This window comes from Pinus tabuliformis, chromosome 7, assembly GCF_031772625.1.
Source record: "Pinus tabuliformis cultivar Carrire ecotype Pingquan chromosome 7, CPIR1, whole genome shotgun sequence".
NCBI classification, from domain to species: domain Eukaryota; kingdom Viridiplantae; phylum Streptophyta; class Pinopsida; order Pinales; family Pinaceae; genus Pinus; species Pinus tabuliformis.
Window position 1 is genome coordinate 1,311,788,075 of NC_142293.1, and position 22,220 is coordinate 1,311,810,294.

Genomic DNA, 22,220 nt, shown 5'->3' on the forward strand with positions numbered 1-22,220 from the left:
CCAAATGATCTCCTTTCCTTTTTATAGGCAAGCCCTTACACAAACCATGGATCAAAACCATAGAAAGCCAACCAAAACTGGGGTTCAATGTTTTAGATGCTATACCATGGACCAAAACCATAGGATCAAACACGTTAGACTAAATACCATGGATCAACCATAAAAATTCCCACATGTGCGCACTTCTCTGCATGAAAGTGAGTGAATTTGATTTCCGCACCTTTTGTTCGGAGGACCTCCAGGTATGTCCGCACTTTTTGTTCGGGGCACCTGCAGGTCCACAGCTTTTGGTAGGCGCACCTATGGGTATCTCATTTTCTATTATTTTGAGAGCCTGAATAGTGATTTACCTCTTGAGTGAGTTGCCATCAAGGACAACACCTGTGCCATAGCACCAAACCAGAGTCATAATGCCAACAGACAGAACATTACTCTCGAAAGGATGCTGAAACCAAAACTGAGTATCTTTTGGCCTGTCCAAATGAAACTCAGATAGAGCCATGTCTTGTAGAAGACACTGAAATGCAAACTGAAGACCCCTGTGTTTTCTCACAAGATACCCAAATGGACTACCCTATTGTGACTGCTGCTATTCAAACAGATGACGAAGAGGACATTCAAATTGGTCATTGCATTATTCAAGGGGCAGCTAGAGCTATTGTTCATAACGATGCCATGGAAACCTAGGATGGAGAAACCCAAATAGAGGAGACACCTGCTTACATTCCTTTCGTAAGAGATGCAATCATCCAGAGGCTATAGAATGAACTACTGAAGGTTCAACAAGAATTAATGTAGCAAAATGAAGACGTAGTGCCCCTACGAATACATCAAGACTTAAAGAAAAGGTTCTAGGAGCATAAAGTGGCTAAGGATGAGACCTTTGCTTAGTACAAGGCTAAACAGAAAAAGGTTGAGAAAGCATGGGACAAATTACAGAAGGCTAAAGAGTAGTTGGATACAGTCTACTCTCTTTATTCAGACACCCCATCTTGTAGAGCCCCTGCTACAAATTATGCCTTATTCCTCTTGGAGAGATACCTCTTGCCGAAAGTCAAAGTTGTTAAGGCTGGGAAGTCTGTGGAAATCAAAACTACCCTGGATGTTTTCAAGTGCTTTAGAGAATAGAATGAGTAGGTAAAACATCTGCTCTATGAATTTTATGTGCACAATTAATTTTTGGAAGATGATAGAGATAGCAACCTTGTCCCCTTTATAGGGGATGTACCACTCCAGGCATTTCTCTCTTTTGCCACTAATCATCTCAAGTGGGCCAAGGCTTACAATACTTTTAAGAAGCATGAAGAAGGAATCAACCTATGGGTGAGAGGGGAACCATCCAAACCCCTACATCTCTCAGTTAGACAGAAAAAATTCATGAAAAGAGATGGTGTTCTGGGCCAACTCGGGCCATTTCACATGAATATTATACAAGCTGGAAAGGAGTACTTCCAAGAGATTAAGGAGAAAGCCTTGTCTGTAGCCAAAAAAAGGTGGAAAGTCTCCAACATTACTGTTAGAAATGGAGAACCATTTGGATACCTGAACTTTAAAGCTGCCTCTTCTCATTTCCACAAGTACAGGAACATGGTCTTAACCATGGGGCTTGAATGTATAGGATGTTGGTATCAGACTCCAATCATATGGTATCCTCCAAAGAAGTATCATTGTGACTACACCTTGAAGGATCAAGAAGTTACCCAGGCTTTTGCTATAATAAAGAAGAAAAATGGTTTCAGAAATTATAAGGAGGAGGTATATCCTACTTATTCCTTAACTCAGCTACACATCAACCATTTAATTGCATCATGACATTCAGCAAGGTAAGCTATGGAGTATGTTGGGTTAGGAAAAAGGTGTGTTTTCTCTTTGTAAATAGCTTTATTTAGCTTTTATCTTCACATGATTATCATTGTTTATGGATCAAAGTAAAGGAAATAACAACTAAAGATGGGTAAAACCACTTGGTAACAAATTAGATAAATCTAGCACGGGAAACTGAATTTTTGCTATCTATATATGTAGAAGACATTGATTGAGCAATAGTTGTTCAATTCACAGAGCAGCATCAGGCCGTAAAAGGAAAAGGATAGCATCTGAGGTAGGCAAGGCAATGAGATACTGGCCTACGGATGCTATTTCATGACAGAATCAGATTATGTCTAATGAAATCCTTAGGATCCCCTAATTCTGATGATTCACTTTTATCTATTTATTTTCTAAATGTGATATATAAGGCTGAAAGGCAAAAATGCATAGAGTTCAGAATTTCATAACTTGTAATTATTCCTTTGATACAAATAATACTATTATCTTAGTGATGCTGTAATCGTGTTGCTTATTTTAATGAATAAAGACTGTGTTTGATCCATACTTATATTCTGAGTATTTCTTAGGGGATACTTATAGTGACTCTAGGCCCAATCAAGATAAGTTCTATTGCTTTCTTATGTTGTAAACTTTTCTATTTAGTCTTTACTGATTGTTACTATTAAGTTAATATCATTTCACTTATTGTGAATATTGAAAATTCCGATTCATACTATTGTTCATTTAGATTCAGACATAGCTACGTCATATATCTAAGTAATGATTTGATTGGATTGGTTATGTTAGTTTCAGTAGTAGATTGTTGTCCATTCTAAGTTATGTTATCATAGATCTTAGAGATAGCATTAATCAATTTCCATAACTTGCTTATATAAGTCATTTGTTGTTTAGATATCATTTATCATTATATTCTTGTTTGTTGTTTAACTAGGATTTGTCGTTCAATTGAGATTTTCCGTTCAAATAGGATTTGTCATTAAATTTAGATTTTTTGTTCAATTAGGATTTGTCATTCAATTAGATTTACTGTTCAATTTAGATTTGCTATAGATTATCATTGCTATTTAGTTGTTACAGTTCTCTTTCTTGATTGAGTGAGTTAGTTTTAATTCTATTTGAAGATTTCCAAGCATGATTCTTTGCATTTGCATTCAAATTCATTTGATTTTGGAACAAGTTAAATAGAGTTGCATAGTGTGTTAAGAGTTCTTTCAAGAGTTATTTCTTCCATAGTTATTTCTTTTAGAATTGTTTGGAGTGAGTTGAAGAAATAGTTATTAGTGATTGCAATGATTTATCATTAGATAACCTTTGAATTCACTGCAAATATAGTGTTGACACTCTTGAGATAAAAAGACTTACCTTGGGTTGACAATTAATGTAAGAGTTAAGACTATTTGTAAAAAGATATCTTAGTGCACCAACAGTTGCAACCCTTGTTTAAAACTTTCAGGACATCAAGAAATTGATTTTGTTTTTTATTCACCTCACTTTCATTTGTGTATACAAGGAAGATAACAGTGAAGTTGATAAGCTATCCAAGGGTGGCTTGGAATTGCAAGAAGACACATGGGGGATCAAAGAATCCCGACAAAAACACACTTTTCATTTTCATTAATCCTGGTTTTAGGATTATGACTATGTCTAAGCTAAGCTATCGCGATGAACTTAGATAATTTTTTTGAATGCTATAATGATAAAATATGTGGTTTATGTTCATGTTTCTACTGCACTGTCGTATTGGTGTTTCTTGGTTATAGTTGATGATAAAGAGATGTCATAGCCCCTAGGACAACAATACATTCATCTAATTTTGTATGTTTTGCCTCCACATTAATTTCACAATCAACCAACCTTTTTTCATAAATATAAAAAAAATGTTATTTGAGTATAATGGATATTTTGATTTTATTTTTTTAAAGTTGTGAATGGTTGTAAATGTTCTAATATTTTTCAAAAATAAAGGTAGTTGAATTTGAAAGCTATATTTTCCTCATTTTTTTATGTCCGGTATCGATCCATTTTAGCCTCACACCGAGAGGGATCAAATCTCTTTCCACTCTAAAAGAGATTGAACCTTAAGAAATATATTTGATTTCTACATCTTGCCACTTGGTAGATCGAGAGTTAATATGGATCTAGATTGATTTAATTATTAATTATAGTTATAGTTAAAATTTATATTTTTTAAAACGAAGTCAAAATGTTAAAGAGGATGTCACAATATCTCTACCACGGGAGAGGAATTCAATAATTATGGAGAAACCCTATAGGACCATCGAAAAATTTGTAGACAAAGAAACTAGTGTGGAGCTTCTAACTAGAGTGAGGCATAGTTTCGATGAAGAGTGAATGGCCTTTGGATAATATCAGGCTTTGATATCCTTTCCAAAATGAAAAATAACATTAAATGATAACTATGAGATTTTTATTCACATGATGTATATTTTTTATCTATATAGATTGTCGTCATGACAAATCCTTTGAAGGCACAAAAATACCCATCAAATATGCTTTTTTAGATGAGATGTTGGTTTTTTACTATCAGACCCACAGGAAGGAGGAGGAGTTGGTGGATTATGCATTGGGGGAGGGGTTTTTCAACAAATTTGGGCTAGTGCAAGGATTTTATGCATTTTAATTTGGAAGTTAGATCGAAAGGTAACCATGCATTGGTTTTTGGGCCTACCATATCTTTAGAAAGAAAAGTTAATACTTTGATAAGGTAGTCATCTAGCAATTCAAAAGCCCTAGCCCCTGCTCCAATTGTGCATTCTTTGGGTCGTTTAGTTTCGGCCACCCCATGGCTCGAGGCCATTTGTGAGGGGTTGCAAAAATATTCTTAGCATTCTCTAGCTTTGAGTTTGGTTTCGCTTTCATCCTAGAGATCGGAGAAAGAAATTCCATGTGTTAGGATTTTCTTATGGTTTTAATAAGTTTTAGAAGTTACAACTTTCTCTTATTTGTTTTTTAATTTTCCTTCCTCTCAAGTGCCATTGGCCTCTCCCGCCTTGGATGAACTGGTCAAGGCCAAGAGCCTTGCATTGATGGTGAAGGAAGGTCAAACTAATGTTGAGAATATCTGAATCCATCTGCAGTGTTAAAATTTAGAGACAGAAGGGTATTCATAATTTTTACACTATAGATAGATTCAGAAACCCCTATATTGAAATGAAACATTTCATCAAATTTGCAATTTTCCATTTCTGGAGGGACAGAATTAAAAATGCTAACATAAATGAATAATTCATATACTTGTTGTACTTACTATTTGATCATATTTTTATTCTTGAACTATAGTAGCCATTTACGTTAATCATTATTAATTTTATCACTTATTATCTAGTAATAAATTTTAGTCCTATACTAAATTAGTCATTTCAATTAGTGAGTTATTATATAATCTTATATTTTATCCCAAAAATAAATTGATCATTTAAGTTAGTCATTTTTAGTATGGTCACTTAAAATTACTCAAATTTAGTAGTAATTCACTTGAAATAATTGTGGTGACCAACGTTTTTAGTCACCTAGTCACTAATTTCATCATTTTCTACTAGTGTAACTAGTAAAAGATAAAAGTACATAGGTTACATGTTCAAATACAAGTCCAAATCTTTTGTGGCACTAAATTGCAGTAGCATTCAAAATTCTGTAGAACCTTGGTATACAAAATTCTTGAAGGATTATGGTATAAGGGTTTACTAAGACATTATACTTATGTTTGTCAGTCTATGATAACAATATATCTTTGTATTATCTAGATCAATGGAATTTATGACTAACATGATCAAGTCATCTTACCTTGTTTAAATCCAGACTTATGATGATCCATATACTTGTTATGATCAGTGTATGCAAAAGAAAACTCGAACATTTCATAACTAAGTCTCCTCGAGGTATTAACAAGATAATCATACTATTCTAAGATGGTCTGGTCACAAGCTTTAAGGTAGCTACAAAACTAAAGCCACTATAGACCATAAAGTAAAACGAAACTTCAAGTGTCATGAAAAAATTTTGTTATAGGATTATGGGTACTCTAAATCTCTTCTAAGGAAATGACCAAACATTGTTAAGGCTTAAAGCCTATATTGATATTAGCTCATTTTTTACAAGATTAGGCCCATTTGAAGAATGTACTTCTATTAGATATTGGTATATTTATTGAAGTTTGATACAAAAGATTGAAACTCTATGAAAAGATCGAAGAACCTATAATCGATCTCAAGACTTTAAGAATGAACAAGGTTGAAAATGCATGTATAATTTATATTCATTCAAAGTTCTTTTTCTTGGTCAATTATAGTGCATAGAATGCTAAGTCTATTGGATTATGAAGAATGTAGGGAACAACATGTAGAGTAACCTAACAATCTTATACTCTCTTGAAAGAGAGTGTTATAAAAATATTTTACAGCTATAATAGAGATCAAAATTCAAATAATTTCCTTGCATATTATATTAGGCTTCTATGATTAAGGAATAAAATGAACTCTACCTCATAAAAGGCTTCGCAATAACATTTTGCAGCTAGCACATTTGAATACTTGTAGAATTTACAAGTTTGGAGTATGGCATACTTTGGAAATTGAAGCATATTGAGTTTGTAAACATTAGAAAAGGTTGGTATTAGAAAATCCTAGAAAAAAAACCCTAACATATCGTTTCCACTATAAGAAGAAACCATAGCTCTTACGAATAATAGAAATGACATCATGTTGATATAAGGATAAGGTTAGCGATAAGGGTCCAAATATTATGAGGGAGCTGACTCTTTTCTTAAAGATAAGGACTCTACATGTCCTTGATTACTATTGTTATTGTCTTTATACTTTTCCTGTTTATATTTCTTCCTCCATAATCTTCTAATAAAGCTTTTAGGTCAAAAATTGCCTAACATTTTGTAGATGGTGAAAAGTTGTGGAAAAGCACAAAGAACTTCCTAGAAGACATAAATAACAAAACATAATTTAGTTTCAAGGTTTCACTAAGGAAGTAAATGCTTAGCATTAGATGGCAGTATGAAATAAAATACTTGAGAAGGTTCTCCCGATAAAAGGGAAGAATTTCACTTACCTGGGCTTGGAGGAAGGAGCTATACTACCAGTGACTGATGTTGCCTGGAATTTTGTATGATTTTATGATAGAGCATGAAGCAAGATTCTATTGTTTTGTGAAGGAAGAAAACATGGAAGTTCATACAATAAGTTGTGAAGTAGTTTGGCTTCATAACATATTTGATGGACTAGTTGATAAAAAATTAGATTCAATTGAATTAAGCTATATGCGGATTATTAGAGAACGAGGAAGGTCGAATAACTATATGATTCGAGAGTATGATGTAGATAGGGGCCAAGAAGCTACAAACAAGATCTCCATGAATGAATATGTAGTTGATGTAATGGAAGTATATGTATTTCTGATACAAGCTTGTGTTTGTACTTATCTCCTTTCTGGTTGAGAGGGAGAGAGGATCTCTTTCCTAGTTAAGAGGGACTAAGGATAGACATTGTGTTCTCCATGTGTCATGTACTATTTCCAATACTAACAACCGTAATCCTAGTGTATGAACATTAGTAGGGAGAATGGTGAATTGGATAAGCATCAAGGACCAATATTCTTGATATTTGTACTGTGACTTGGGCTAACAATCATAAGTGGAGTACATTGATCTAAGATAAGAATGGCCTTGAGGATAGAAATTTCCTTATGTCATGTATTGTGACAATGAATTATGAAATAATCATGTGAGGACATACCTTGGTGAACACTAGTGTAGGGTATGTGCCTCAAAGAGGTGGTTTGGTGTTCCATTGAATGCCTCCCAACATTTTTTTCTAATCTATTGGACACATAGAGTGAACTTGTTAAGCCCTTCCTAGTTTTAGAATGTTGGTTATGATGACGATATCATAATTGATGTTTATAAATTTGAATCCTTTCTTATAGATGTTATCATCTTGAGAATATCTTGATAAGTCATTATAAATGGCCCCTTAGTTAAGAGGGAGTGTTGAAATTGTACCTAGGTTCGGTCACCATAATTGTCATTATACTTGTATCAAGATTTATTTCATGTAAAAAAAGTATGTCAAAATGTAAAGTTGGGTTATATTTTGTTCCCTTTTTTCAGGAAAAACATCATTTTTAGAAGTTTTTCAACTTTCAGTTAGCAAAAGTAAATTTTTAGTAAGAAAAAATAGTTTTTGAAGGTCTCACCATCTAAAAAGAAATGATATCATGGTTTTCACTGAAATCTATAAATAAGCATGGGAAAAACATTATTTTCTCACTCTCATCCCACGTTTTCCATATGCAACTTTTGGATAACCTTTGAATAGTGATATTTTTTGGACCTAGCTTTTGGATAGTAAACTTTTTTGGGCTAGATTTAGGATAGTAAACTTTTTTTGGTAAAAATATTCCTCAATAGGTAAATAATATTGTGGATAACATATTTCCATATGTAAATTTTGGATAGAAAACTTTTTTGGATCTACCTTTAGAATAGTGAATTGTTTTGGGTTAGCTTTTGGATAGTGAACCTTTCCTAGTAGCAAATTTCTTGACTAGGTAAATAATATTGTGCATAACTAAGTAATATTTTTTAAGGTTTTAGTATTAAACTTATTTTCAAACATTTCCTTTAATGAAAATGATTATTAACCACTTTCTTCTCCATGACAGTAATATTTTTTTAATTCCTTGTAAAAGTATAAATATTTTACTTTGGAAATATATTTCTTAATATAAAATTTTCATTAATTATTAAAAATATATATAGATTAAATTATTATTGGAAATCAAAGAAATTGGAGGAGGAAACATAATCAAATTAAAGATATTGAGGTTCATAGAGAACACTCGAGAAACTATTTTAGAAGAAAGAAGGAAGAACATTTAAATATTGAATGGACAAATCCAACTCAACAAGAAGAAGTTGAATGAGGCATGTAAATGTACATATTGTAAATGATATTCAAAATTTAATAGCCTATTATGCAATTTAATTTGTATTTGATGAACTGATTTGAAAAAAAAATTGTAATGTAAATAGAGAGAGATTTTCCTCATAACACTGATGATGATTAGATTGAAAATATTGGAAGAGAAAGTGAAGAATAAAATGAACCAATCATTGACAAAGTTGTTGAAATGTTGAAAGAGATTCAAGTGGAGAAGAAGTTGAAACACCCATAGGTATGTATATATATGTCACGTATTAGTGAAATTATACATATTTACTAGTTTCAATTTCATTGTCTATTTTTTAATTTAATTATTTAATGTATATTTATACTCATTTACATTAAATTCTCATACCTATAGGTGAAATCAATATTGATGATGAGATGTTAGAAAATGTTGACAATGGCATATATGGAGATAAAAATAGTGGACCATGTTATACAATATCATGTTAAGTTGATTATTGATAAGTTCTTCAAAGATGAAAATATGACAATTCAAGCTCATATTTTGAAAGGTCTCTTAACATCAAAGAAATTAAAAGAAGGTACAATACTATTAGGCATTAAAAAATAAATAAATAAATAAAAAGGTGAAGGAGAATGTGATTGAAAATATAAGTAGTGATCTAAAATCAATTGGAAGATATAGAAAGAAAAGTGATCTAGATGAACATAGAGAAATACAGACAACAATGGTTTAATCAACTATTGATGAAAATTGTTTGATAAAATCTATGGCAGAAGAATTAAAACTAGTAGAAAATGGTGAAATTAGTGACTAGGTGACTAAAAATGTTAGTCACCACAACTTTTCCAAGTGAAATACTACCAAAAATTAGTAATATTAAGAGACCCAACTAAAAACAACTAACATAAATGACTATTTTAGTCACCAGTTAAAATATATGACTAGCTAACAAGTAATGCCACTAAAATTGACTAACATAAATGACTAATTTAGTCTAGGAAAAAAATATGAATAACTAATGAAAACTACAATAATATGAATTATTCATTTATTTCAGTCATTTTAATTGCGTCACTTGAACAATCTAAACATACAATTCTTGGGGGATTCAAAGGTTGTTTTAGATTAGGTGAATGGTTAGACTTCCTTGTACACTTCCTTATTAGATCAAAGGATGATTAAAATTATGGAGCTTATTATAATATTTAGGGTCATATCATTTGATCACATTCACAGGGAATCAAATTCAAAGGTTGAAAAATTATTGAAAAGGGGATTGGGCCAACACCTCCTTTTACAACACAGCATGGCCACCTATATATGTTGCAACAACCTTCCCAACTTATTTAGTTGGTTTCATATATATTTAACATTTTTTCTTCATCTTTCCAAGTGGTAATGCTAAGGAGAGTGTATGAACTTTGATCAAAGAATGTTCACTTAGTACCATTACCAAATTTCCTTCATGCAACATTCATGATGATAAATGGATGAAATTTGAATATTACAAAGGTGTAAGTAGTCCACATTCAACTTCGTCATCTTCATTGTGCTTAGTAAAAACAAGAAGTTTGAATATTTACTTTATTTATCATTGCAAACACATTATTCATTGTTGTCCCAAACATAGTTAATATTGTTGGTGTATGATCTCTTAATTGTGGAATGGTCTCTTGATGATGATAACGAACTCTCAATCTCCAATGCTCCTGAATACGATGAATGAATGATCTAATGCCTTACATGTATAGAAAATTTATGATTCATCTTCTATTTTTATTGTGCCATTGTATATATGCTTCACTAACATCTCATTCTATATGGTTAATTGAGCAAGATTTATCTTTCATTTTTCAAGTATAATTTGCTTGCATGAATAAGAATAGTTGTGTAATTAAAATAATTCAAATTTTTTTAATAATTGATGGTTTGTTTGACTATTTGCACACTTATCCCTGACCTTTTACTTTGAGAGTGAGTAGTGTCAAATCACTAGTCTTCATTAAGGAGCTTCCTTTAAATACTCAATGACCTAGATTGGCTTGATATTTAAGGATCCCTCCTAGATAAGGATATCCTTCTTGTAGTCTAAAGAGTGAAAGAAAGACACCAAGGTGACATTCAGTGGGCTACCTGATGAGTGCGGTCAAGATATTTTTTTTCTATGAGAGTGTTTCAGTGGAGATACAATTTAGAAAATGCTTACAAGAAATTAGTTTCCTTTATTTCCATCACTTAAACTACTTCCAATAAAATCATGTTCTTTTAATAAAATCTAATTTTGATAAATAATTAATTGAATAAAATTAAAAAATAAGATTATTATTGTTATTGTTATTTTTTCTATATATGAGAGAATAGACAACTATAGCATGTTTGTGCTTAAGGATCGATTATATCCGCTAGCACAATCACCTCCAAGTGCACCCACATTTCCTAACACGTGGCACACTAATCTAATCAAAGTTTAAGCCAATAATATCATAAGAAATGCCTTAACAACCCATTCTATCATCAACTAATCTACATCATGGGGAAAATTAAAAATAACTTTTAATATTAAAAAATATATCCAATTTATTTTATTTTAAAATCAATTTTAACATCTAATTTGAGGAAACTCCGTAAGATAAAATTTAATGTGAAAAATGTTAAGCAAAATAAAGTTGGAGTAGATTATAAAAATAAAAATAAGTAAAGTGAAATATTAAATTAATCATTATAATTATAATTAATAAATCAATCATATTACTCCTAATTTACCAAGTGTCAAAGGCATAAAATCTCTTCATATAGAAACCTTTTTTAAAGTGAAAAGAGATTTGATTCCCTCTACCCTTGGTAAATCCAAAATTAAGGTCTAAAATTAAGAATTATCCAAGCTAGTTTTATGTCAATGTATGTAACTGAAAGTAAAGAATTATTATTTTAATGAAAAGTTACTTTCAAAAATATTTGTAATTTCCTCAATTTTAAAATAAATCCAGCCTAGTTCCATCTTAACTCCGAATCTATCAAGCGACAAGAGGGATCAAATCTCTTGAGGTGCAAACCTAGTTTTGGAGTGCAATACTTGAGGAAAGGTTTGTACCTTGAGAGATTTGATTCATCTCATTGCTTGATAGATCCAAAGTGAAGATGGATCTAGGTTGGTTTCAGTCATGTGCGGCCAAAGAAAATATAACGAACGTCTGATTAATTTTATAAATAATACGTAAATTCATCTAATATTAATATAATCATTTGAAATATGCTAATATGTCTCATATTAATCTGTATATTTTAATTTTAAATTTGCTAAGTTGCCTTAGTTTGTTGTGATGATAATAACTTTAATGATGAAAAATGATGAAATATAAATTTTGAATGCAATGAGACAATGTAATAGTGTTTATTGATAGAAAATGTGAATAATAAGAATATAGTCAATTACAAATAGCCTTCATTGTGGTTAATCTAAAACTATTTTCGTCTATTATTCTATTGCCACCCTTTCTACTTTTTCCATTTATTCATATTGATTGTCATATTTTCATATAGATTATATGACGAGGACAGGCTAAACCATAAACCATTTAAATGTTTAGCTCAATCTATTGTAGTAAACATCATTCCTTGTCTCTCCTTCTCTCCAATATTAATAGGTTGAATTACTATAACACAAAAATCAATGTACATTGTCAATAATTTTTTGTGCTTACACTGAAATCAATGCACAATGCTAATCTATTCACTTTAAAATTAATGTACCATCATACATCCAATTACATCAAAACAAAAATCAACATTTACACTGAAATTAATGAATCTAATGAAAACAATTAAATACGAGTAGAAAACAGAAAACAACATTTACACTAAAATCACTCCATGTAATGAAAGCAATCAAATAAGATTAGAAATCAACATTTACACTCAAGTCAATTCATCTAATTTTTAGAAGAAAATTGGATTATAAACTAACATCTACACTAAAATTAATGCACCTAATGCAAGTACGCAAATATGATTATAAAGAAACACCTATACTAAAATCAATGCATCTAGTGCAAGCAATCAAATAGGATTATAAATCGTCATCTATATTGAAATCAATGTATTTAGTGCAAGCAATCAAATAAGATTAGAAATCACCATCTACACTGAAATCAATGCATCTAGTGCAAGCAATCAAACATAATTAGAAATCAACATCTACATTGAAATCAATGCATCTAGTGAAAGCAATCAAATAGAAATGGAAATCACCATCTACATTGAAATCAATGCATTTAGTGCAATCAATCAAATAGGATTATAAATCATATACATTGAAATTATTGCATCTAGTGAAAGCAATCAAATATCATTAGAAATCAACATCTAAACTAAAATCAATGCATCTAGTGCAAGAAATCAAATTGGACAAGAAATCACTGTCTACACTGAAATCAATGTATCTAGTGCAAGAAATATTCTTCCATCTCCCCCCCTATATATATCTATATCTACCTCCATCTCTCCTTATTTTCCACTCTATCTCAACCCCCCAAACACACATGCTATTTCACCTCATATCTATCAATTTCATTGTCCCTCCCTCCCGCTCTCCATATGTCTCTTCTTTCCTCTCTTCACTTTCCATCTATATCTCTATCTCCATTTTCCTCTCTATATCACCGCCAAAAAATACACTCTATTTCTTCAATCTATCTACCTATCCTTCCCTCCTCCTCCTCTCTCTCTCTCTCTCTCTCTCTCTCTCTCTCTCTCTCTCTCTCTCTCTCTTCTCCTTCTCGTCCTCTCTCCCACTTCTATCTCTCTTCCCTACTTTCCTCTCTCCCTATCTCTCCATCCTCTTTATCATTCCCTCTCTTTCTCTCTCTCTCTCTCTCTCCGCCTTTCTCTCTATATTTCCTTCTTCTTACCTCTCTCTCCCTTCCCCTTAAACTCCATCTCCCTTTCCCTCCCTCACTCCACTTTCCCACATCCTCTCTCTCTCCCTTCCTCTCTTTCTCTCTCTCTATCTTACTCTTCAGCCTCCAACTCTGTTACTATATCCCTCCCTCTCTCCTTCTCTCCCCAATTCTTTCCATCTTTCCTTGTATATCTTTATCTCAACCCAAAAATCTGCACTCTCTCTCCATCTCTCCATTGTTACTCTCTCTCTCTCTCTCTCTCCCACTTCTCACTCTCTATGTATTTTTTCTTCCCTCCCTCTCTCCCCCTCCAACTCCATCTCCCTATCCATCCCTCTCTCCCCCTCCAACTCCATCTCCCTATCCATCCCTCTCTCCCTCCCTCTCTCCTCTCTCTCTCAAATATTCTCTCTCGTACTTCCTCTTCATCCCCTTTTCTCCTACCTCCCTCTCTCTATCTCTCTCTCTCTCTCTCTCTCTCTCTCTCTCTCTCTCTCTCCCATCACTGTCCTTCTCTATCTCAAGTATTATCTCTCATTCTCTCTCTCTCTCTCTCTCTCTCTCACTCTCTGTCTCTCTCTCTACCCTCTCTCTCTCTCTCTCTCTCTCTCTCTCTCTCTCACTCTTTTCCTCCAATCCTATCTCTTCCCCCATCTCTCTCTCTCTCTCTCTCTCTCTCTCTCTCTACCTATGGTACTATATCCCTCCCTCTCTCCTTTTGTCTCCTTCTCTCCCCTCTTCTATCTATCTCTGATTATTTATCTCTTTATCTCACCCTTAAACATACACTCTTTCTTTCCATCTGTTCCTAGTCACTCCCTCTCTCTCTCCACTTCTCACTGTCTATGTCTTTCTTCTTCCCTCCATCTCTCCGCCTCCAACTCCATATCTCTATCCCTCCCACTCTCCTTCTCTCTCTCATCCTTCCTTTCCTGCCCTTTCTCTCCTACGTTTATCTTTCATCCCCCATATCTCTCTCTCTCCACCATCCAATCTTCTCATTATCTCCCTCCCACTCTCCTATCTCTTCCCCCTCCATCTTTTTTTCTCCCTCTCCCTCTTTTACCCTTATCTACCTCTCTCTCTTTTTATTCCTCCTCTCCCCTCTCCTTTAGTTTATCTCCATCTCTCCCTTGTCACTCCCCTTATCTCACCACCTCTATAATTGTATGTCTTTGTTATTACCTCCAATTTATATAGAGTTAATATATATCATGATATATTAATATATATTATAATATAACAAATTTAATATTGGATTAAAACAAAGTTATTATATTTAATAATATCAATATTATGATATATTAATATGAATATTAGATTTAATAATAATAATAATAATAATAATATTTTAATATTAATATTATGGTTAATAGTATTTTTTGCATGGTATTAATAATAATTTGGCCCATGGTATTTTGCCCATAGGCTTCACCTAAATAAAGCCTATTTTGTTAGTGTTAGTAAGTGTAAAGAGGTTTATGGAGCAAATATAAAAAGAGGTTTTATTTATTTACCATAACTCTTTTTTTTACTATTCGTAAACCTCTTTATATTTTAAATTTATGTTGTGTTCATACATAATAATAATAATTAGATTGCTTTTTAAATAGGGCAGACATTAGATTAACGATGGCAAATGTTAAATATTAACGTTTACATTTACGTTTATGTTTACATTTACATTGTTTATGTTTACATTTACATTCAAGTTTACATGTTTATGTTTTTAGGTGAGATCTACCCCATGGGCACAATAATTATTTTATTTTTAATATGAAATTACAAATAACTTTGAAAAATACATATAAATAACCAAAAATAAATGTTATATTAATTAAAATAAAATAAATTTCAATCAATTGAAAGATAAAATAATATTATTTGAATGAAAAGTTGTTTTCTGTTTTCAAAGAGAGTAAAGATATTTGTAATTATTTTATTTAATCTTTGAATTACAACAAACTTAATAATTTAATAATTTAAACTACCGTAAATTTGGTGTTTTGGGTGATTTTTCCCTAAACCGTAGGGGTTATAGATTATCTTGCCTTGATAATTGGCAATGTAAAGGCATTTCTTTACATCTAGGATTGTTTCTACTAGGGTAACACCTATCCAAATCCCTAGGAGGAACTGATCCAAATCATGCAGATGGATTTTCGATGGATCGATGTGTTTGGTGCCCCTAAAAATTGACATCTCAACCATCAGAGTGATTTGAGAAAGAGAGATGCAATGAGATGCTGAAACCTAGAAAAAGACTAGTAGGTTTTTAGATTCAAAGTTCCGTGTAATGGAGAGATGGTGGGTGCTTTAGATGTTGGTTACATGTTTGGAAGTTCGAACCACTGCTGATGGATCAATGGATGCGAAGGTTTCATTGAAATTTGGTGCTTGAAAAAGTTTAGGAAACCTTCAGATCTGATGTTGGATTACTCTCACATTGTTGTTGAGCTAAATCAAATATTCAACTTGCAGAATGATTGATCCAATCCTTATGCACTATGGCAAAGGTAAATAATCTTTCTTGACGGCTGATCCAGATATTGTTTGTGCTAGATCTAGTGAGTAACTATTAACAAAGTGTGAAAAAACATTTCATAATTAGTTTTAGATTTTCTGGAGTATTTCCATATTAATTTTTTATTTTTATTAGATTAAATTTTTGATCTATATCTGGAAGATGACAGTGGATGGTTCCAAACTTAGATTTGATATTTTTTAATTAGTTAAAACATATTTATTTAATTTTTTGTAGCTTCTCTAGATTATTTATTTTTCTTGGGAGGTCAAATATTCCATATATTTCTTCAAAACTTGGACCCAAAAAACCATTATCCTTTTCTTTTAAATGTGTTATTCTTTTGTTGAATTGAAATTGTAGATATCCCAGAAACGGTTATGAATGAAACTTTAGCAGCCATGTCCAAACACGTAGGAAATCATGACGTAAACGATTATCACGTTGCTTCTTCGGTGGTAAAACCCATAACAATTCAAGAATTTTTAAAAATAATATTTGAACATTTTATATGTAATCCATACATTGATGGCAATGGAAACCCAGTAAAATTGTTGAAGGAATTGTCTTGCATTAATACTATGGATAATTATGGGCAGGCTCTTGAAATAGCTGTTAGTTCACCAAACAACGTAAGTTGTAACGATACTTTGTGTTTCTTACTCGAAATTGTGATGACTATAAGTGGAATTTGAAAAGTTAAAAATTTACTCATGTAAATTTTACTTTGCATATAATTTCTGCATATAGTCTTTGTTCAAGGAGTAGATTCATTATTTACTCTAAAGAATTATTGATTCACCATAATTATAATATATACATATAATGAACCATTGCAAACTAATAGTCATATTGTAGAAAGCAGGGTTATCAAGATCATCTATCAAGATCATCTAGAAAATATATGTTACATCAATTGAAGCACTTGGAAAATATCTACGAACCATATGAATTCTATCAAGGAAGGTGAATTATGTGCAATGGAGATGAAATTTTGTGTTGTATTATTTTAAACATTTTGATTGGTAATCAAGCAACATACATTAATAATTTTTTTAATATATTTGTACAAATTCGATAGAATTATGAAAAATTGTTTGAAGAGCTCTTTTACGATGAATGACACAATTTCGGATTTGATGTGAAGATGAACAAGACAGTTTTGGATTTGATATTAATATTATTGAGTGGAAAAATTACATCGAAAATATTCATATTCCCTGACTTGGTGAATATATCATAAATGGGTGAATATGGTTTAGTGGATCACAATGGTTGCAATGGCCATGAAGACATCAATTTTCACTTCACTGGGTTGAATATTTCTGTGAGAGTGATGGGGGATGTTGGAGCAGAAAGTTGTCCAGATATAAATGGAGGTCGTGCCAATGTGAATTTTGAACTCATTTCCACCAACAATGATCTCATTAATGATGTGTTTACGTCATAGGGAGGTAGTTACACATTCACAATTATTACTCCAAGGAAATATAGGTTGGTTTCTTTCCATCATGAATACATAAACTTCATCAATCCTTGAGCAGTATACAAATATCACATCATATCAAATCCCACTACATTTTCTTCAAAAAGGAAAGTCCATGATATTTTTCTCTCTTTGCCTTCATTTCATACACATATTAAGTTTGGAGAATCCTTAAGGATGAATTTACAGAGGAATAGTAGCCCTCCATGAAATCAAACGTGAAGAAGTGGAAAGAGCGAGCTCAGTAAGCCAATTGTTAAACAGAGGAAGAATATACAAGGTCATACCTAATGTCGATCCTAGCTAGGATGGCGCTATGCATGAGGTACAATGATTGAGGTTTATAGAGTATATTTTCTATAATATTCTCTTTCAAATACATGATTCTCATGTTCTCTTAACAGTTGTCCAAAGAGGCTCTCCAGAGATGGAGTTGGGCTTTCGAAATCTAGTAGTAGGTGACATCTTGTATGTCCCAATTTATGATATGGATGGCTTAGTTGTTTCTCAAAGTAACCCTATTTTAGGTGTCCATGTATAACTTTATTCAAATGATGTCCATGAGGTGAAGTGCCCTCAAATAATCTCCTTGGCCAAATCAAGTGCTTTGTCATGCAATATATGATGCATATGGGAAATTTTCTTTTAATTTTATTCCATGTGGAAGTTAAAGGTTGTTGTCATTCTACAAGGGTGAGAATACAATATTTGATATTTCACTTCCATATATAGATGTTCTTGTAGAGCACTATCATGTTAATATATCTCAGCAATTTCAGGTCAGAGGTTTCTCAGTTGGAGGACTTGTGATGACTTCTAAAGGTGTCTGTTTTGAAGATGTTAAGATATTAGTTGATCGATGAGAAAGAGCTACAACATATGTTTAGGGATATTACAAACTTGGTCATGCAACATGAACACATTAGACAATCAAGGCTAAGAGGGATCACTTTTAGTTTAGCAGTTTGGAGAGTTTCATGGTTGTGCCAAACATGGCTTCAATCCCAAAGATATAAGAAACACATTACAATATTTGTGGTTCCCTAAAATTAGTGACAAATGGATATTATGGAAAGAATCAAGATGGCTTCACACATGGGCCAGACAATGTTAAGCGTCAACTAAAGAGGATTGGTGATATGGGAAAATTCTACATTGAGGTTCAACCAAGTTAATATAGAATATCCCCACTGACCACAACAACCGAAAATGATTCTGGTCTTCAAATTTCACCATCACATATTGATGTGATAGTAACTAGACCAATGTTTGGCATTGAATTTGTATAGGCACTTGTTGATATTCATGGATCGGTAATATGTAGGGAAGGACGTGACTCCTCGGTTTCTATATCACTTACTTCTATGGCTATTGAACTCTAGTTTTATAGAAGTTCAACTCTTTAAGTTTAACAAATGAGAGCAATGATGTCATAGTTGAGAAAGTCCTACCTCATGCATTGCATCTTGAGGTAAAACATGGACCTTCATATGATTTGTTAGATTGGTTGATGAGTGGTGTTGGAAGAGAAAAGGTATTGATGTCATTTTTGGTCTTTCTGATCATTCAGAGATAGTTTTTATCCAAAAAGTCTATTGGTTGCATATTATATCTACTCATCCCGTGGCTTCTTACATCGTATAGCCAAACAAATAACCCGTGAATTTGTTAATTGAGAAAGGATGGTAGCAAATCTTCTTAGAAGCTTCTCGTGTGCACATGCTTCATTTCTTGAACTAGTGCATTTTCTTTGGAACGTCTTCATTAGAATTCAATGTATTGAACCATAAGCCTATATATTTGATTGGTGAAAAATATCTACTGAGTGGTAAAATACATGTTGATTCAAGTTCTTATCCCAAATCAAATGAGTTGCCTTGAAGAATTATTGTAGACATATGGAAAAAGGAGGGTGCATTTATAGATATGATCAATAATCTCAAACTTGTTTCAAGTGCTAATGTAGCAAGAAACATTAGTGTATATCAGTACACTCACTGGGTCAATCTTGAAAATCAAATGGTCTTTGTTCTGAGAGATAAAAGGAATTCTAGTGAGAAAAATAGTTTTGAAAAGGTATTGTTTTATCCAAGAAGTTGACACGTTTTAGTTAAAACTCATGGGTACCAACCTATTATTCCTTCTATTGTGGGGTGCCTAGAAAAGTACATTCAGGGTCAGTGCTGCTAGCAATCCCAAGTGTTGACATTAAAATAATTTCTCAAATGATCGTAGCAATGGTCTTCTGAAAAAGGGTGACTTGGTTCTTCAAACATCGATAGGATTAGATGGTATATTTTTGGGTGGTCCTTTGTATGATGATACTGAGTACTATGTTGAAGCTTCCAAGGGATATCATTTAAAAGCACTTCCATAGGACCCCTTTTGAAGCTTAGTTGTATGCTCATCCAATTTGATCAGATGCCCCACTCGACTAGCCAAACCATAAAGAATATTTGATCGTCAGTATTCAACCTTCTATGCACTCCCTGCGTTTGTGGTCCTCAATAGAGGAATCAGTAAATTTGCATCAAACATCCACTAGATATGGAAAAAAACTCTTCAATCTCATTGCTTCAAACTACAACCATGTAAGTCTGGATTTTACTATTACTTTCAATGCTTTATAATTAAACCAATTTAAATACAGGTTGCATGTGGAAAAAAGATAAACCACTATAAACATAGGTTGTCTTGTATGTGTATGCAAGTGCATCCATGATAAAATATTTGAGAGTGAATGGGATACTTTTTCAAGGGCTTTCAAGCTTTGTATTGAGACTCAATATGAAATGTGGAAGTAATTTGACCATACTTGAAATGGACTCATATCCTGATAATGCATACAATTTATTTGTGGAAATATTGATTAAGATGATGGGGATCTTTAAATCATTAAAGGAGTTGGTCATATGTGTTGTGCCTTTTCTTAAATAAATATGTGTCTTCTCAACTTGTTGTTTGAGAGGCTTCCTAATCTCCAATTTTTCTTAATGGGTGACAACTTTGTCTTGGTAAAATCAAAATTGCTACTTTTATTTTAAATGTGCAATGAACAACATGTTTCAATGTTTAAGAATGTTTTATTTTACTACTTAGCTGTGAGGTATAGCATAAATGTTTTTTATACAAAGCATATACTGATGTAGCTTAGGTTGACTATTATGTTTTGGTTCATTATTATGTCATGTTTGCACATTCAGTATATCCAATAGATATGAAACAAAACCAAGTGACGAATACGTTCCATATCTATTCCTTAATTAAAATATACACTACCTAAATTAAAAAAGTTAACGTACTATAAGATGTGAAAAGACCATAAAATTCTTCCGTGGCTTTTTTCCATGATGTTCATAATGAATATTTATGTCTTTTACATCATAAATGAGTGCAGAGTTGGTTTATTCTCATTTTGAAATGAAATGCAGGAACTTTCAAAATATCCCATACTTCGACGTCTCAGATCCCCACTCTCTCATCTCCATATATACAGGTTTATGCAGACATAACTGAATTTCATGACAGTGAAATCAGTTTATTAGGTTGCTTTCCTCAGAGCACCCCTGCTCTAGAGATGATAAAACTTTGTTTAATTGATGACTTCAATTATGACGATCCACGATATGTAAATTTTTTGGACGAAGTGATGTATTTGAATAGAGTTTCAAAGCAAGAAAGGATATTGCTATGAGAATCTTCTTTTTAAATACATGTTTCAAAATCTTTAAATCGTTGACCAGTAAAAAGGCTTTCGGGCTTCATTTTATTTTATTTTTTTCTTTATGGAAGGGTATGACCAATGTAGGTCATATGTGGATACGTGGATGAATTTTACTGTGTATACAAGCATGTCTACACTAATGGAATGACCTACTTAGTCTTGGGAAACATCGAGTATGGAATCAGATGGTAGTCTCTATTGAAAATAATACTAAAAGGGGGGGTGAATCAGTGTTATCAAATTGTTTTCACTACAACTTCCAGATTTATAATTCAATTTATTATTCAGATGCTGACCATTAATTTGTATGTCAGTACCATATAATAATGAACAAGAAGAAGAAAAACAGATAGTCACACCAAAGAACACCAAATATAAGGTGGAAACCCAATGTGGGTGAAAACCACTTGCTGCAATATGTCTCTATCTTCTTTCAATTAGAAACTTCTTTTTAAATGATTCTGTACTGGTGCAGTCCTTTACCAGTACGCAGGTTGTAACCTGTAGAGAGCTACAACCCTCTCTCATTTTGCAGACTCTCTTGGAAGGGAGAGCTACAACCCCCTTAGCTCTTGTACTAGCTGAGCTACTAGTACGTAGGTGTTCACATACTGAAGGCTTCAACCTTCTCTTTTCTTTTAGCGACCACGTTTCATAAATTTTCTGACTGGATCCACGAACATCAAACAAACATCAAGTACATGTGTATAAACCAATCTCCTTTCCACAATCAACTACTGAATCAACCACTATCTTCTCAAACTACAAAAAACAATACCAGTAACCAGACACCTATTCTGAACCCAGAACATTGTA